This window comes from Salvelinus alpinus, chromosome 7 (genome assembly GCF_045679555.1).
Source record: "Salvelinus alpinus chromosome 7, SLU_Salpinus.1, whole genome shotgun sequence".
NCBI classification, from domain to species: Eukaryota; Metazoa; Chordata; class Actinopteri; order Salmoniformes; family Salmonidae; genus Salvelinus; species Salvelinus alpinus.
In genome coordinates, this window is record NC_092092.1 from 44614082 (window position 1) to 44631120 (window position 17039).

General features: G+C 42.5%; 1 long non-coding RNA gene across 1 annotated transcript; it reads right to left on the bottom strand.

Annotated features, from left to right (window-relative positions):
- Window positions 1-4669: 4669 nt before the first annotated feature.
- LOC139580214 (uncharacterized) lies at window positions 4670-11093 on the bottom strand. Its single transcript, XR_011675998.1, has 2 exons — window positions 10995-11093; window positions 4670-7737 (listed from the first exon to the last, which is right to left on the bottom strand). It is a non-coding gene; the product is annotated as an uncharacterized lncRNA (long non-coding RNA).
- Between the last annotated feature and the right edge of the window lie 5946 nt (window positions 11094-17039).

Here is a 17039-nt window from a genome sequence, read left to right on the forward strand (position 1 = left end):
GTGGGTGCTGCTATGGTGCCCAGTGAGCTGAGATAAGGCGTGGCTTTACCTAGCAACGACTTATAGATGACCTGGAGCCAGTGGGTTTGGTGACGGATATGAAGCGAGGACCAGCCAACGAGAGCATACAAGTCTCAGTAATAGGTAGTATATGGGGCTTTGGTGACAGACTGCATCCAATTTGTTGAGTAGAGTGTTGGAGGCTATTTTGTAAATGACATCGCTGCGGTCAAGGATCAGTAGGATAGTCAGTTTTACGAGGGTATGTTTGGCAGCATGAGTGAAGGATGCTTTGTTTCGAAATAGGAAGCCGATTCTAGATTTAATTTTGGATTGGAGATGCTTAATGTGAGTCTGGAAGGAGAGATTACAGTCCAACCAAACACCTAGGTATTTGTAGTAGTCCACATATTCTAAGTCAGAACCGTCCAGAGTAGTGATGCTGGACGGGTAGGTAGGTGTGGGCAGCAATCGGTTGAAGAGCATGCATTTAGTTTTGCTTGCATTTAAGAGCAGTTGGAGGCCACGGAAGGAGAGTTGTATGGCATTGAAGCTCATCCGGAGGTTGGTTAACACAGTGTCCAAAGAAGGGCCAGAAGTATAGAGAATGGTGTCGTCTGCGTAGAGGTGGATCAGAGAATCACCAGCACCAAGAGCGACATCATTGATGTATACAGAGAAAAGAGTCGGCCCGAGGATTGAACCCTGTGGCACCCCCATAGAGACTGCCAGAGGTCCGGACAACAGGCCCTCCGATTTGACACACTGACCTCTGTCAGAGAAGTAGTTGGTAAACCAGGCGAGGCAGTCATTTGAGAAGCCAATGCTGTTGAGTCTGCCGATAAGAATGTGGTGATTGACAGAGTCGAAAGCCTTGGCCAGGTCGATGAATACAGCTGCACAGTATTGTCTCTTATCGAAGGTGGTTATGATGTCGTTTAGGACCTTGAGCGTGGCTGAGGTGCACCCATGACCAGCTCTGAAAAAAGATTGCATAGCGGAGAAGGTACGGTGGGATTCGAAATGGTCAGTGATCCGTTTGTTAACTTGGCTTTCGAAGACCTTAGAAAGGCAGTGTAGGATAGATATAGGTCTGTAGCAGTTTGGGTCTAGAGTGTCTCCCCCTTTGAAGAGGGGGATGACCGTGGCAGCTTTCCAATCTTTGGGGATCTCAGACGATACGAAAGAGAGTTAGAATAAACTAGTAATAGGGGTTGCAACAATTTCGGCAGATAATTTCAGGAAGAAAGGGTCCAGATTGTCTAGCCCTGCAGATTTGTAGGGGTCCAGATTTTTGCAGCTCTTTCAGAAAATCAGCTATCTGGATTTAGGTGAAGGAGAAATGGGGGAGGCTTGGGCAAGTTACAGTGAGGGGTGCAGGGCTGCTGACCAGGGTAGGGGTAGCCAGGTGGAAAGCTTGGCCAGCCGTAGAAAAATGCTTGTTGAAATTCTCAATTATCACGGTTTTATCGGTGGTGACAGTGTTTCCTAGCAATGTGCAGCTGGGAGGAGGTGCTCTTATTCTCCATGGACTTTACAGTGTACCGGAACTTTTTGGAGTTTGTGCTACAGAATGCAAATTTCTGTTTGAAAAAGCTAGCCTTTGCTTTCCTAACTGCCTGTGTATATTGGTTCCTAACTTCCCTGAAAAGTTGCATATCGCGAGGCTATTCGATGCTAATGCAGTACACCACAGGATGTTTTTGTGCTGGTCAGGGGCACACAGGTCTAGAGTGAACCACGGGCTATATCTGTTCCTGGTTCTAGATTTTTTGAATTGGCCATGCTTATTTAAGATGGTGAGGAAAGCACTTTTAAAGAATAATCAGTTATCCTCTACTGACGGAATGAGGTCAATATCATTCCAGGATTCCCATGCCCATGTTTACGGATTTGGGGTTGTACCTGGTGGGTTCATTGATCATTTGTGTGAGATTGAGAGCATCAAGCTTAGATTGTAGGACTGCCGGGGTGTTAAGCATGTCCCAGTTTAGGTCACCTAACAGCACGAGCTCTGAAGATAGATGGGGGCAATCAATTCGCATGTAGTGTCCAGGGCACAGCTGGGGCAGAAGGTGGTCTATAGCAAGCGGCAAGAGACTTGTTTCTGGAGAGGTGGATTTTTAAAAGTAGAAGCTCAAATTGTTTGGGTACAGACCTGGATAGTAAGACAGAACTCTGCAGGCTATCCCTGCAGTAGATTGCAACTCCGGTCCCCTTTGGCAGTTCTGTCTTGTCGGAAAATGTTATAGTTAGGGATGGAAATGTCAGAGTGTTTGGTGGTCTTCCTTAGCCAGGATTCAGACACGGCTAGGACATCCGGGTTGGCAGAGTGTGCTAGGGCAGTGAATAAAACAAACTTAGGGAGGAGGCTTCTAATGTTAACATGCATGAAACCAAGGCTTTTACGGTTACAGAAGTCAACAAATGAGAGCGCCTGGGGAATGGGAGTGGAGCTAGGCACTGCAGGGCCTTGTTTAACCTCCACATCACCAAAGAAACAGAGTAGGATAAGGGTACGGCTAAATGCCCAAAGAACTGGCCGTCTAGTACGTTCAGAACAGAGAGTAAAAGGATCAGATTTCTGGGCACAGTAGAATAGATTCAAGGCATAATGTACAGACAAAGGTACGGTAGGATGTGAATACAGTGGGGGTAAACCTGTGCATAGAGTGACGATGAAAGAGATATTGTCTCTAGAAATATCATTTAAACCAGGTGATGTCATGAAATGAAATGAAAATATATTTTATATGAGATTCTTCAAAGTAACGACCCTTTGCCTTGACAGCTTTGCATTCTCTCAACCAGATTCATGAGGTAGTCACCTGGAATGCATTTCAATTAACAGGTGTGTCTTGTTAAAAGTTCATTTGTGAAATTTCTTTCCTTAATGCGTTTGAGCCAATCAGTTGTGTTGTGACAAGGTAGGGGTGGAATACAGAAGATGGTATTTTACCAAAAGGGCTAAGTCCATATTATGGTAAGAACAGCTCAAATAAGCAAAGAGAAATGACAGTGCATCATTACTATAAGACATGAAGGTCAGTCAATGCGGAAAATTTCAAAAATGCTTAAAGTTTCTTCGAGTACAGTCACAAAAACCATCAAGCGCTCTGGGCCTCCCGGGTGGCGCAAGGCACTGCATCGTGCTAGCTGTGCCACCAGAGATTCTGGGTTTGAGCCCAGGCGCTGTCGCAGCCAGCCCCGACCGGGAGGCCCATGGGGCGGCGCACAATTGGCCCAGCGTCATCTGGGTTAGGGAGGGTTTGGCCGGCAGGGATATCCTTGTCTCATCACGCACTAGCGACTCCTGTGGTGGGCCGGGCGCAGTGTACGCTGACCAGGTCACCAGGTGTACGGTGTTTCCTCCGACACATTGGTGCGGCTGGCTTCCGGGTTGGATGTGCATTGTGTCAAGAAGCAGTGCGGCTTGGTTGGGTTGTGTTTCGGAGGACACATTGCTCTCGACCTTCGCCTCTCCTGAGTCCGTACGGGAGTTGCAGCGATGAGACAAGACTGTAACTACTACCAATTGGGGAGAAAAAAAGAGGTAAACAAAAAAACATAAAGTGCTATGATGAAACTGGCTCTCATGAGGACCGCCACAGGAAAGGAAGACCCAGAGTTACCTCTGCTGCAGAGGATATGTACAGTTACTGTACTAGCCTCAGAAATTGCAGCCCAAATCAATGCTTCATAGAGTTCAAGTAACAGAATCATCTCAACATCAACTGTTCAGAGGAGACTGCGTGAATCAGGTCTTCATGGTCGAATTGTTGCAAAGAAACCAATAATAATAATAATAAGAAGAGACTTACTTGGGCCAAGAAACAAGAGCAATGGACATTAGACCGGTGGAAATCTGTCCTTAGGTGAACGGATGATCTCCGCATGTGTGGTTCCCACTGTGAAGCATGGCGGATGAGGTGTGATGGTGTGGGGGTGCTTTGCTGGTGACACTGTCGTGATTTATTTAGAATTCAAGGCACACTTAACCAGCATGGCAACAACAGCATTCTGCAGCGATACATCATCCCATCTGGTTTGCGCTTAGTGGGACTATTGTTTATTTTTCAACAGGACAATGACCCAGCACACCTCCAGACTGTGTAAGGGCTATTTGACCAAGAGAAGGAGAATGATACAACAGATGACCTGGACTCCACAATAACCTGACCTCAACCCAATTGAGATGGTTTGGGATGAGTTGGACCGCAGAGTGAAGGAAAAGCACCCAACAAGTGCTCAGCATATGTGGGAACTCCTTCAAGATTGTTGGAAAAGCATTCCAGGTGAAGCTGGTTGAGAGAATGCCAAGAGTGTGCAAAGCTGTCAACAAGGCAAAGGGTGGCTACTTTGAAAAATCTCAAATATAAAATATATTTTGATTTGTTTAACACTTTTCTGGTTACTACATGATTTCATATGTGTTTTTTCATTGTTTTGATGTCTGCACTATTATTCTAAAATGTACAAAACAGTATAAATAAAGAAAAGCCTTGAATGAGTAGGTGTGTCCAAACCTTTGACTGGTACTATATATAGCGTTAATATATATTAGTCTCTCTGAAATGAAACCATCAAGTGATAGATTTCAAACAATTACATGTCTGTCATTGAAAAACCCCATGCCATGATTAGATAGTGAAAACACACACCAATCTCCGACAATAAAAGCTAATTTATCAACATTTCTGAAAAATTATACATAGCGTTTTGGAATTAAAATGAATGCTTATGTTCCTATCTCCAACAGTGCAGTAATAACAGACAATACATACAAATCCCCAAAATGTACAGAAAGGAAGTAAGAAATATAGAAATATTAAAACGAGCATCGTGTGAATAGAAAAGGTGTGTACAGCAGTAGTTTTATAGTATAGGCCTTGACTAAAATACATTATAGACATATGAAGTGGGTAAAACAGTATGTAAACATTAGTAAAGTGATCAGTGTTGAATGACTATGTACATAGGGCAACAGTCTCTAAGGTGCAGGGTTGAGTACCGCATGGTAGCCATCTAGAAACAGTGACTGAAGTTCAGGGAAGGGTACTGGGTGGAGTCCGGCTAGTGGTGACTGTTTAACAGTCTGATGGCCTGGAGATAGAAGCTGTTTATCATTCCCAGCTTTGATGCACATGTACTGTCTCCGCCTTCTAGATGGTAGTGGGGTTAGCAGCCCGTGGCTCGGGTGGCTGAGGTCCTTGATTATCTTCTTGGCCTTCCTGTGACACTGTAGAGCAGGCAGTGTGCCCCCGATGATGCGTTGGGCTGTATGCACCACCCTCTGGAGAGCCTTGTGGTAGTGGGCGGTGCAGTTGCCCTACCAGGTGGTGATACAACCCAACAGGATGCTCTCAATGGTGCATCTGTAGAAGTTTGTGAGGGTCTTAGAGGCCAAGCCAAATTTCAAAAGCCTCCTGAGGTTGAACATGCGCTGTTGAGCCTTCTTCAATACACTGTCTGTGTGGATGGATCATTTCAGGTTGCCGTCACTCTGCATGTCGAGGAACTTGATGCTTTTACCCTCTCCACTGTCGCACCATCAACGTGGATGGGGGCGTGCTTCCTCTGCTGTTTCCTGAAGTCCACAATCAGCTTCTTCATTTTTTTGACGTTGAGGGAGAGGTTATTTTCCTGCCATCACTCTGCCAGAGCCCTCACCTCCTCCCTGTAGGCTGTCTCATCGTAGTTGGTAGTCAGGCCTACTACTGGAGAGTCATCTGCAAACAGGATGATTGAGTTAGAGACGTGCATGGCAACATAGTAATGGGTGAACAGGGCGAACAAGAGAGGGCTGAGCATGCACTCTTGTGGGGCCCCTGTGTTGAGGATCAGTGTAGCGGAGGAGTTGTTGACTACTTTCACCACCTGGGGACGGCACGTCAGGAAGTCCAGGACTCAGTTGCATAGGGCAGGGTTCAGACCCAGCAGTGGTGTAAAGTACTTCAGTAAAAGTACTTTAAAGTACTACTTAAGTAGTTTTTTGGGGTACCTGTACTTTACTTTACTATTTAAATTTTCAAAAATATATACTTTTACTTCACTACACTTCACTGCATTACTAAAGTAAATAATGTACTTTTTACTCCATACATTGTCCCTAACACACAAAAGTACTCCTTACATTTGAATGCTTAGCAGAACAGGAAAATGGTCCCATTCATACACTTAACCAGAGAACATCCCTGGTCATCCCTACTGACTCTGATCTGGCGGACTCACAAAAAAAAGCTTTGTTTGTAAATTATGTCTGAGTGTTGGAGTGTGCCCGTCTATCCGTAAAAAATTAAGAAAATTGTTTGATACTAAAGTATATTTAAAACCAAATACGTTTAGTCTTCTACTCAAGTAATATTTTACTGTGTGACTTTCCTAGAGTCATTTTCTGTTACGGTATCTTTACTTTTACTCAAGTTTGACAATTTGATACTTTTTCACCTCTGAGACTCAGGGCCTGAGCTTAGTGATGAGCTTAGAGGCTACTATGGTATTGAAGGCTGAGCTGTAGTTGATGAACAGCATTCTTACATACGTGTTCCTTTTGTCCAGATGGGATACGGCAGTGTGTAGTATGATGGCGACTGCACTATCGCTTAACTAGCCTCTCAAAGCAGTGTAGTATGATGGCGACTGCACTATCGCTTAACTAGCCTCTCAAAGCACTCAAAGGGATAGGGAGAGATTGAATATGTCCGTAAACACTCCAGCCAGCTGGTCTGCACATGCTCTGAGGACATGAGTAGGAATGCGGTCTGGGCCGGCAGCCTTGCGAGGGTTAACACACTTAAATGTCTTACTCACGTCGGCCACAGAGAACGAGAGCGTCGGCGGTACTGTGTTTTCCTCAGATAATGAAGCCAATAGGAATGGACCCAGCAATTTCCAGAGGGCCCAAAACCAGGGAGATGGGTATTAGTGAGTTTAGTCGTTTAGAAAATGCCTCAAGGATGCAGAGCATCACACCGTGGGCGAACTAAAATGCGACTGGGAGAGAAAACAGGGGATAAAGAGGTAGAACAATCTAGGAGAGCAGGGTTGACTTTGTGGCATTCTGACCTATTGTTGAACTATGCATGCAAAAATGGGATGTTTGTCTCTTTAACGTATCAAATACAGTCATTGTATTTGCTCTACCTCATCTGGCCTGGCCATATACATCCCTATGTAAACAGTAGCAAACAGAAATGAGGTCAAGGATGCAATTGCAGTGTAGATAAAACTGTGTGGATCATCTGAGTTCAGACCGAAGCATACGTATATTAGAGCTAAGCTGAGCCCCGACACATCTAAAAAAAACAATGATGTAAAATACAATCTGGCCGCCCCAGACTTTTTCAATATACTGCATGTGCAATTAGGTTACACTAAACAGAATGCCATGCCTTTCATATGCTATTTCCTTAATCCCCCAGCACTTCAAGGGAGGAAAAATGGGTCTCCCAAGGAAAGCAATCTCCCTGTATCCTCCTGTTTTCTACACCTCAGATATCTGCAAAGGGAACTGCCACCTTCTTGGCTTGCTCCCTAAACCACCTTTTATTCGCCAGCTGCATTTCAGGGGGCAAATTTCCATACTAATTTCTTTCTTCTCTCCTCACTTACCTTAATTCCAGCGCCGGGTGCCAGGCTAGCAGACGTGTGTGTCTCTCTATCCAATGGCGGAAGACTAATTGCATTCTGGGATACACGCTCGGAATTCAGAATGTCAGGGAAACGCAGGCGGCATCTCTGCAGGCAGACGACATACAACATAGGGACAATTAATAACCCTCCTTCAGGGAAGACAAAATGGGACTGTCCAGCCCTCCCAAAGACTGCAATGCTGCTGGGGCTAACGCTGTTACGAGGCCAAGTTAGCAGACCTGTGCCAATCATAGCAGCGCAAACAATCCCCACCACCGCCACTGAATGCTAAGCCAGATCAGTCTCTGGGGTGGTTTGTCAAGTTTTATGGGGATAAAATAACATGACATTATTTTCTGTGTGCACACACATCTCCCATAACCAATACTCAGTGAACCATCCATTATTGCCACAGTGTGGGAGGTCTACATTGCTTAGAGCACCAATAGGCTCTTAGCAGAGAAGTGAAGATGCGTGGTTGGTTGATGAGGCTATAAGGGGCTATAGAAATAAACAGAGGTTCCGATTAAACCTGCCTTACGGAACCTGTCAGAAGTGTACATTCGAGCCCTGCTGGAGTCTGACGGCAAAGGTGATGAAGTGAAACATTTAAACCTGGCACAATCATAGCGCATTACCGCCTAGCCCGGTGGCACATTACGGAAAGCAATAAACACGAGAGCCTCCTCGCGACCGCATTTATCAAAAATGCTAAACACATGTGTGGCCCAAAAGCGTGGGGCGTGCCCCCCCCCCCCCCCCACACACACTTGTGTTAACCACAGTGCTGTGGACAGTGGAAAGGTGAAAGTTCATCAGAAGTATTATGAGGCAAGAAAATATCAACAAAGCTTTTCCCTGGTTTCCACTCTCAATAAAACACTAACAATCCCCGGTGTCAAAGAGAGAGAGGGGGTTATCCCCTGTCACTATAACCTCTTGTCCTCCTGATAAGCCACACAATAGCCAACTGAGACTAGAGAGGGATTTAGAGTATTACTGGGGATATAAATCTGCCACAGCAGCTGCTCATAAACGAGATATTTAGATATTAGATTAGATAGAGACAGATTTAGGGAGGAAAATAAACCTAGTCAATATGTTTCTCAGACTTAAGTCCCCCGGTGCCGTAAATACATATCAATTCACAAACACACTTACACATGCTGGCGGATATAGCCACTAGTCAGTATACTTTGCTCTTGTGCTGTAGTTAGGCTCATGTCAATGACCTCTTTATCCTTCATTTCCTGTCTATGGCCTTTAACTTGTGTGGCCTTTTAAATGAAGCATGAGCTCATGGATCAGTACAGATACATAGAGAGACTATAATAGTATCTACCTTCCATAGATTTCAAAATAATGCAATATTATGAAATGTATCTCTATGCTACCAACATCTGCCTTTCTGCATCTAAGAGGAACACAATTGATAGCGAAAGCGCTAATTTGTCTTGACTAGAAAAAAGCTGTAAAACACACCCGAGGGGATGCGGAGATAAGCGCTCCCGTGGTGGGTCGTGGAGATGCTATCAGACAGAGAGGCATGCCCCACCCAGGCCCGATTCTGTTTTAGGTGTTACCATGCTCCATCTTACCCAATGAATCAGGGAGGGTGACACTGAATATACACACAGAGCACAAAGCAAATTTAATTGTGCGTGCACCAGGTGAACAACGCACCCTATATGACTATAGAGCCGGGTCGTTGTGCATTCAGGACGTTGTGTTTGTGTGGCTTTCTTTTCAGGTGCCGTGTCCCTCACAACAAAGCCTACTGATTTTGCACATAGGGGTAATCTGATCAAAATCAAAATCTCTGGGACTGCATTGTGTGTGTGATTGGGCCTATTGTGCTAAATGCTACGGAACCGGTTGGAAGAATGCAAAATATCAGGGTTCAAACACACAGGCAAAGCAATAACATGGGGTCTATTCAGGGCTAGCAGACATCAATAGGGCAAACTCATTCTGAGTTGGGTCCTGATTCATGGCATTATTGACCTGCACTGCAAAAAAATGTAATCTAAGCCAGATGAAATATCTTATATTGAGTGATATTTAACTTAAAATGTGTTTGTTGTTTTTTTCTTACCAAGCTAAATTATCTAACGTCAATGGCAGATAATTTTGGTTATTTTAACCTAAAAACAACTATCTTATTTTTATATATTTTTCCTTAATCGTCTTATTAGAGTAAGATATTTTGGCTTGCTTATAATTCCCTTTTTTTGCAATGTGTACTAAAATAAGGGCCCAGCTGAAACAGTTAGAGGAAAAAGGGATACATCGATGAGAAAACTAAATATCTTCAATGAAAATAGTTTATTTTAAGTGAATCGATATGCCAAAACACATAATTCATTATACTCTAACCTGTCTTTGGTCAGATTAATAAGTTATGAAATCCAATATTTTCAGTTGGTAAACTTTCAAGGCCAAATACTTGCACATTGACTACAAGAAAGAGCTAATTCAACTATTTGGGGGAGGAGGTTAGATATAATAGTGGTTAATTAGTCCAACATCTTCTAAGTTTAGCAGTTGTAGGAGAACATTAAGCCATAACCATTAGGCAGACTGCATAGTTTTGTTAATTGAACATATCTCTCTTAAACATGTTTCATTTCAGAAGCAAATAGATTTTTCGGTGACTAATTATTAACTGCTTAAATATCGACAAACCAGATACAGTATTTAATCATGGAAGCGTTTGATGACCAGGAACCCTACCAACCCTCCTGGACATTTCAAACACACAGACTCAACAATATTTCTTTATTCATTTGCATCTCATTCCCAATCTAAAGAGCAATAGAGCCATTCCCATACAAATACCATCTGCACATAATTCCCATCCTGTGCCAAAACAATAGGGGATAGAGGGGATAACATTTGGATCATTAAATCTGCGAGAGAACGGTTCCAGAAATCCATGACATATTTGATAAGAGAAACATCCAAATCAAACTGAAATGCAAATTTGCTGGTTGCCGTGCCAATGACGGGCAGAGAAAACCACATTGTGTGTCAACGCCAGCCATCCCACTGGGCATTAGACGTCATTTCAACATATAGTTTTGATGTACATTTGGCTGAGATGTCACCTAACATGAATTCAAAGTAAAAAATAAATAAATACTATATTACATGGAAACAATGCTGATGCTACCAGTTTTTGCCCATTGGGATGGGATGCTAACAAACCCCTGGAAAATAGGGAATACGGTGCAAAGACCAGAAATGGATTGCATGACATATACTACTCTGAATGTAATAGTCACATGCCATCGAACACAAATACATCCACTTCATTCCCACCCTGAGTGCCACACAGAGAAGTGAGAGAAGGGTGGTATTACCGTTGGGTGAGGGACACCAAGCCAGGATGAACTCCCTGTGCCTTTCATCATCAACGAGCTTCCATCCAGACCATGGCTTATTGTCAACCTCATAATACTAAAAGAAAACATCAGAAAATTGACAAAGGACAACATCCCAGGTATAGTGACATATTGAGAAAAATAAAAGTATTTTGTTATCTAACTGGAGTCTGTGGCCAAACAACATCACTGTTATGCTGACACACTGAGTATACCTAACATTAGGAACACCTTCCTAATATTGAATTGCACCACCCCCATTGTGCCCTCAGAACAGGCTCAATTCTTCGGGACATGGACTGTTGAGAGTGAAAACCCAGCAGCGTTGCAGTTCTTGACACAAATCGGTGCGCCTGGCACCTACTACCATAACCCGTTCAAAGGCAGGGATCATAGCTTTCACCTGGATTCACCTGGTCAGTCTATGTCATGGAAAGAACAGGTGCTCTTAATGTTTCGAATACTCAGTGTATATAGTTTCCGACTGGAATCCACCTAGCAGTGCTTCTAGGACTGTGGCAAACCAACAACATGCTTGGTTACATTAGCATAAGAAAAAAACATTTTTCTCCAACTTATACCAGTGCTTTTAAAACTGTGCCCTCTGATAAAAAGAGTAGAGGAGATATTAACGGATGTATCATCACAGTCGCCATAGCGTGGAGTGGAAGGCATAACATTATTAATGGACAGGGCCCGTAGACAGAATAAGCCTGTCACTTCGTTTGCCTTCAGCATCTGGCCAGGGCAGTGAGGGGGAATACATTTCTCGCTATGCCATGTGGATGAAGACTAATAATAAGCTCGTTCTAAAAGCCAAAACAAGCACAACCATCTTGCTCGTTCCGAATCAACGCTCCACTGTCGGTCTCTGTCTTCCGCTAGCTACCTGTAAGGCGTGTGTCTGAGTGCAGGCCAAGCTTCAGCGGGCAGACCGGCATGGACAGGTGTGGTGGGCTGTGCGGCGAGGGGTGAGGATAGTGCCAACGCAGCGTCAGAGGGACTCAGCTATTCCTTTCGAACCAAGCAGCAGGGACAGAGGAGTCAGCCTACAGAAGCGTGTGCCATGCAGACATGTCTTGGTGGAGAGAAAAAAATTGAGAGACAAAATCAATCATTCTCTCTGTACTTTGAAACTGTGGAGGTTCAAGTCTTCCGGGCAAAAAAAGTATAAATATGCTCCCCTTCACCCTAACTAGCCTAGCTTTGGCTACCATCTGTCCGTCATCATGCTCCTCCACAATGCTTTACTTCACATAGGGTTAGAAAGAGGTGATAACAGTGCAGAGAGCAAGTAACAAATGTCAACAATGGTGGTACACTATAAAAGTACAAAGAAAAAGTTCTGAGCTGCCTCAAACACTTCCAACCCTTTGAGAAGGACCGTAACAAGCCTTTGTCATCTCTGATTAGCAAACTTTTCTTCTCCCCGGCTTCAAAGCGTCGAGGTGCAGTCAAGTCTCTGCATTTTCTGACAGCGAGCCATCTCATCTCCCCACTTCAGTCTATCGTCACAGCAGAACCCATCTGACTGTCTCAAGTCTCCGCACAACAGCAAGTGTACCTCGCTCCCTTTGATGGTCATTTCTGTTCCATTAAAAATAATAGAGCCAAGATGGATTAAAACCCAATTCGTATGCATCACTACATATCGCAAGCTCAACCAAACCCTTGTAGTCTGTCTGTCAAAGGTAGAGCACATTTTTAAGTATGATAGAGAGAGAGTACACATTTCTAAATGTGTTTTTTAATACAACAGAGAGCGACAAAGACCCATATCTATTTCTATGAAAGCCTGAATGGGACTCAAGGTATGTATTCCAATCTATTATTAGCACAAATTAATTAAATCTAGGTGTGCGTCATGACTCATAGGTAAACAGAACCCAAGACCATCAGGTATGGTTCCTTTAACTGCAAACAAGTAACACCCCCCCACCACATGCACTGTAGGGGTGTGCCAACTGTGCTCCACATGTGGTCCAATATTTGTGGCTGTGGAGAAACACATTTTCATGGCCACTTTGTTCATGAGAGCTGAAGGTTTCTGGGTAATTATACTTTGAAACAATAAAAAGTCATACTAATAATGAAGGGAGAAGTAGCCTAGTCAATCGCCATCATCTCCTCTTAGATGATAGAGAAGGATATACAGTAGATTAGAAGATTAGTGTCTGAAATCAATATATTGCTTTGACCAAGTTATACAGATACAACGATACTTAGCATAGAAAATGTAAACAGTTATGTTTACAACCACTAAAAAAAGCACTCAAATCATTAAAATCAAAAGGACAAACAAATGAATGTAATTTGTTCGGTAGTCTCCTCCCCTCTATTACTCATCACCTATGTTATATGCCACCACTTTCATGGAGACAGAGTGGCTAGCCTACTGAAATTATTGATTTGTTTCCCTTCCACTCTCCTATGACACAGCAACTTTGTTTATCAACCTGTGCACAATTTCAAATGGAATATTATACAGTATAAAATCCTCTGGCTGATATGCAGACCTTTACTATGCAACATGTTTTAAATAAAAACCTTGAGTTAAAAAGCACCACCATCACCTATGGTTGTGTTAATTCCCTGTCCATTAAAAATGTATTGTATCTGGCTTCAGTATCCACCCAGTGTCTTATGTCTTGTAAAAGCACCAGCAATGTACCCTATTATGAACTGGATGGTTTGAGCCCTGAATGCTGATTGGCTGACAGACATGGTATATCAGACTGTATACCACGGGTATGGCGAAACATTTATTTTTACTGCTCTAATTACATTGGTAACCAGTTTATAAAGCAATAAGGCACCTTGTTTATTTTTTGGGTATATGGCCAATATGCTACGACTAAGGGCTGTATCCAGGCACTCCGCGTTGCATCATTTCTAAGAACAGCCCTTAGCCATCACGGTCACAAAGAGTGATTATTGGTATAAAAGTATACATCTCACACAAATGGTTATGGGCTTGAGAAAAGAAGACACCTGTAACATGTCAGCTATAGAGTTGAAATGTATTCAATTTAGAGTTTGCATCCCAAAATTACACTTTATATGCATCACAGAAGACTGACATAGAAATACTGGATTTTAGTAGTTTTTCTTGGTCAATAATCTTTATTAATTATGAAACATATTAATAAAAAGCCACCCTTGAGGCCAAATAGTTCATTTTTGGTGATTAACTGCAGGAAAGGGCTACTAACTCACATAGTAAGTTGGTATGGACTCACTCTGTGTGCAATAATAGTGATTAACATGATTTTTTAATGACTACCTCATCTCTGTACCCAACACATACAATTATCTGTAAGGTCCCTCAGTCGAGCAGGGACTTTCAAACACAGATTCATACCACAAAGAACAGGGAAGTTGTTCAATGCCTTGCAATGTGATGAAAGAAATTTTACATTTTACATTTAAGTCATTTAGCAGACGCTCTTATCCAGAGCGACTTACAAATTGGTGCATTCACCTTATGATATCCAGTGGAACAACCACTTTACAATAGTGCATCTAACTCTTTTAAGGGGGGGGGGGGGTTAGAAGGATTACTTTATCCTATCCTAGGTATTCCTTAAAGAGGTGGGGTTTCAGGTGTCTCCGGAAGGTGGTGATTGACTCCGCTGACCTGGCGTCGTGAGGGAGAAATAAAAGCTGAAATAAATCCTTCTCTCTACTATTACTCTGACATTTCACATTCTTAAAATAAAGTGGTGATCCTAACTGACCTAAGACAGGTTTTTTTTACGAGGATTAAACGTCAGGAATTGTGAAAAACTCAGTTTAAATGTATTTGGCTAAGGTGTATGTAAACTTCCGACTTCAACCGTACACTGCAGTCGCTTACCAAGACGACATGGAATGTTCCTGAGTGGCCTAGTTACAGTTTAGATTGAAATAGTCTTGAAAATCTATGGCAAGATTTGAAAATGGCTGTCTAAGTCAATGGGTATGAATACTATCTGAAGGTACTTTTTTCTGAAAGCTTGTTTTGCTTATAAAGACTAAAAGAGAAAAGAGTAGCCTACAGTTGGCAGTTTTTTATGTAAAATAACTCCAATTAAAATCTATCCATCAAGCACTTTCTATATCCACATAATGTTACAGATCTATAGGGATTAGTGTGTTAGTAGAGGCTCTTTTTTCACATGGCCTATGACTGTGAAAGGTACTGTGATTCATACTGTATTTCACATGCAACCAGTGTTTTGGCAACTTCCACAATGGAATGTACAGCCTGTAATTCGAATATAACAGTTATCCCACTCTGGAATCGGATGGCTGTTTGAGTCTTGAGAATAATAAATATGAAAATAAATGTAAAATAGCCACAACTGTGTTGTATTCCACAAAGATGGTTTAATAGTATTTTGATGTTTGGCTATTTTTAATTTTCAGAACATCTCAGGTAAGATATGAGGAATAGAAAACATGTCTTTTCAAGCATAACTTGTGGACAAACATGTCGATAATGAAAAACCATCATGACAAAACAATAAACACCTGTAGGCCTAATACAAACAATAAATGAAACAAATAACCTCCAAACTGAATAAAACACTGAAAAGCAAAAATAACCGCATATCTCAGAGCAAGTTGGTCTGCGACAATGAGAAAATTATGCAGCAATTTAACAATAGGCAAAATGTTTGACATAAATGTAGTTGGGTCAATGTCAATAACCGAGCCAAGCAGCAAAAGGACGCTAGGTGTCACCCTTGTGACTTTGAAACCGGTTAGCACTCGATATGGTCTGGGTTGTCTGCAACCATGTTTACCAGAGGGGAGAAGTGAGAAGGCAGCAAAACACACGAGGGACAAATATGCCTTACAACAGACATGCAGGGCCTACTCGTCCCCCCCGCCCCCCCAAAAATATATAGGCTGCATGACCAATTCAAGTAAATAACCTACATTTTTGTCAACGGATAGCACGCAGTCTATCGTATCCTCAAACAAATTGTCATTTTACGAATAAGACCTGGCCAATTTGTATAGACATGACGCAAACAAAGATATGTATGCTTTCTGTGCTATTAATACAACAACTATTGCCACTCAGGTAGTAGGATAGCCTACATTTCCACGGAATGACGTGAGAAGTTATATTGCTGTTTGCACCCAAAAGCAGATCGAAGTAGCCTAGTCTTATCAGAGATAAACTGGTATGAAACATCAAAAGTGTTCCTTTCAAGAGAAAGAAGGACTGCAGTATCATAAACAATAATTGCAAATGATTTTAATTAGAGCATGCCATGCTGCTACATCAAAGCAATCGCATTGTTTTTGTTGTTGTAGGCCTAATTATACATTTTAGTGACCATGTCGTTTTATTCACATCTAAGGAATGCAGTGTGTGTGTGTGCGTGCGTGTGGCGCGCACTCTGACTGAATGAGTGTGCGATAGAGGGGGAGTTTGCAGGCTGCAACTAGAAGCACATTTGTTTCATTGTCCGGCAATACGGACACGATGTTCCACAAATAACATGCAACATGACACTTAATCCTCATTATATCGTTAACAAATTGTCCTCGTTTTACATGGCAAACTACACCTACCTGATCCTCAAGAAAGGTCGGTGTTACATTTCGCGCATCTAAAGCAGTGTGAAGCCGCCAAAAATGAACCGCTTTGCAGCGTTTCATGATCAAATCTACCCACTTTAACAAAATAGGCTACATGCTACGTCCATTATGTAAATAAAGCTTATATCATCCGGATGTCATCAGCAATCACGTGTAAATCAAATATTATTTCGATACATAAAGCCATAGCATCATTGAAGGATTGGACTCAGATCCCAATAGAAAATGCAGCTACATTTTGGGAAAAGCCTGAATACACACACGGTATTTCAAAAGAAAGCATGTAAACACTCCGATTGCATTGCAATGACAAGAAACACAAAGAGAACCTGAAATATTAAATATAGTAAACATACCAAGAGGTCTAACCGTTAGGCTATATATATATATATGTGTGCGTGTCTGTGTGTCTGTGTTAGTTAATTAGAA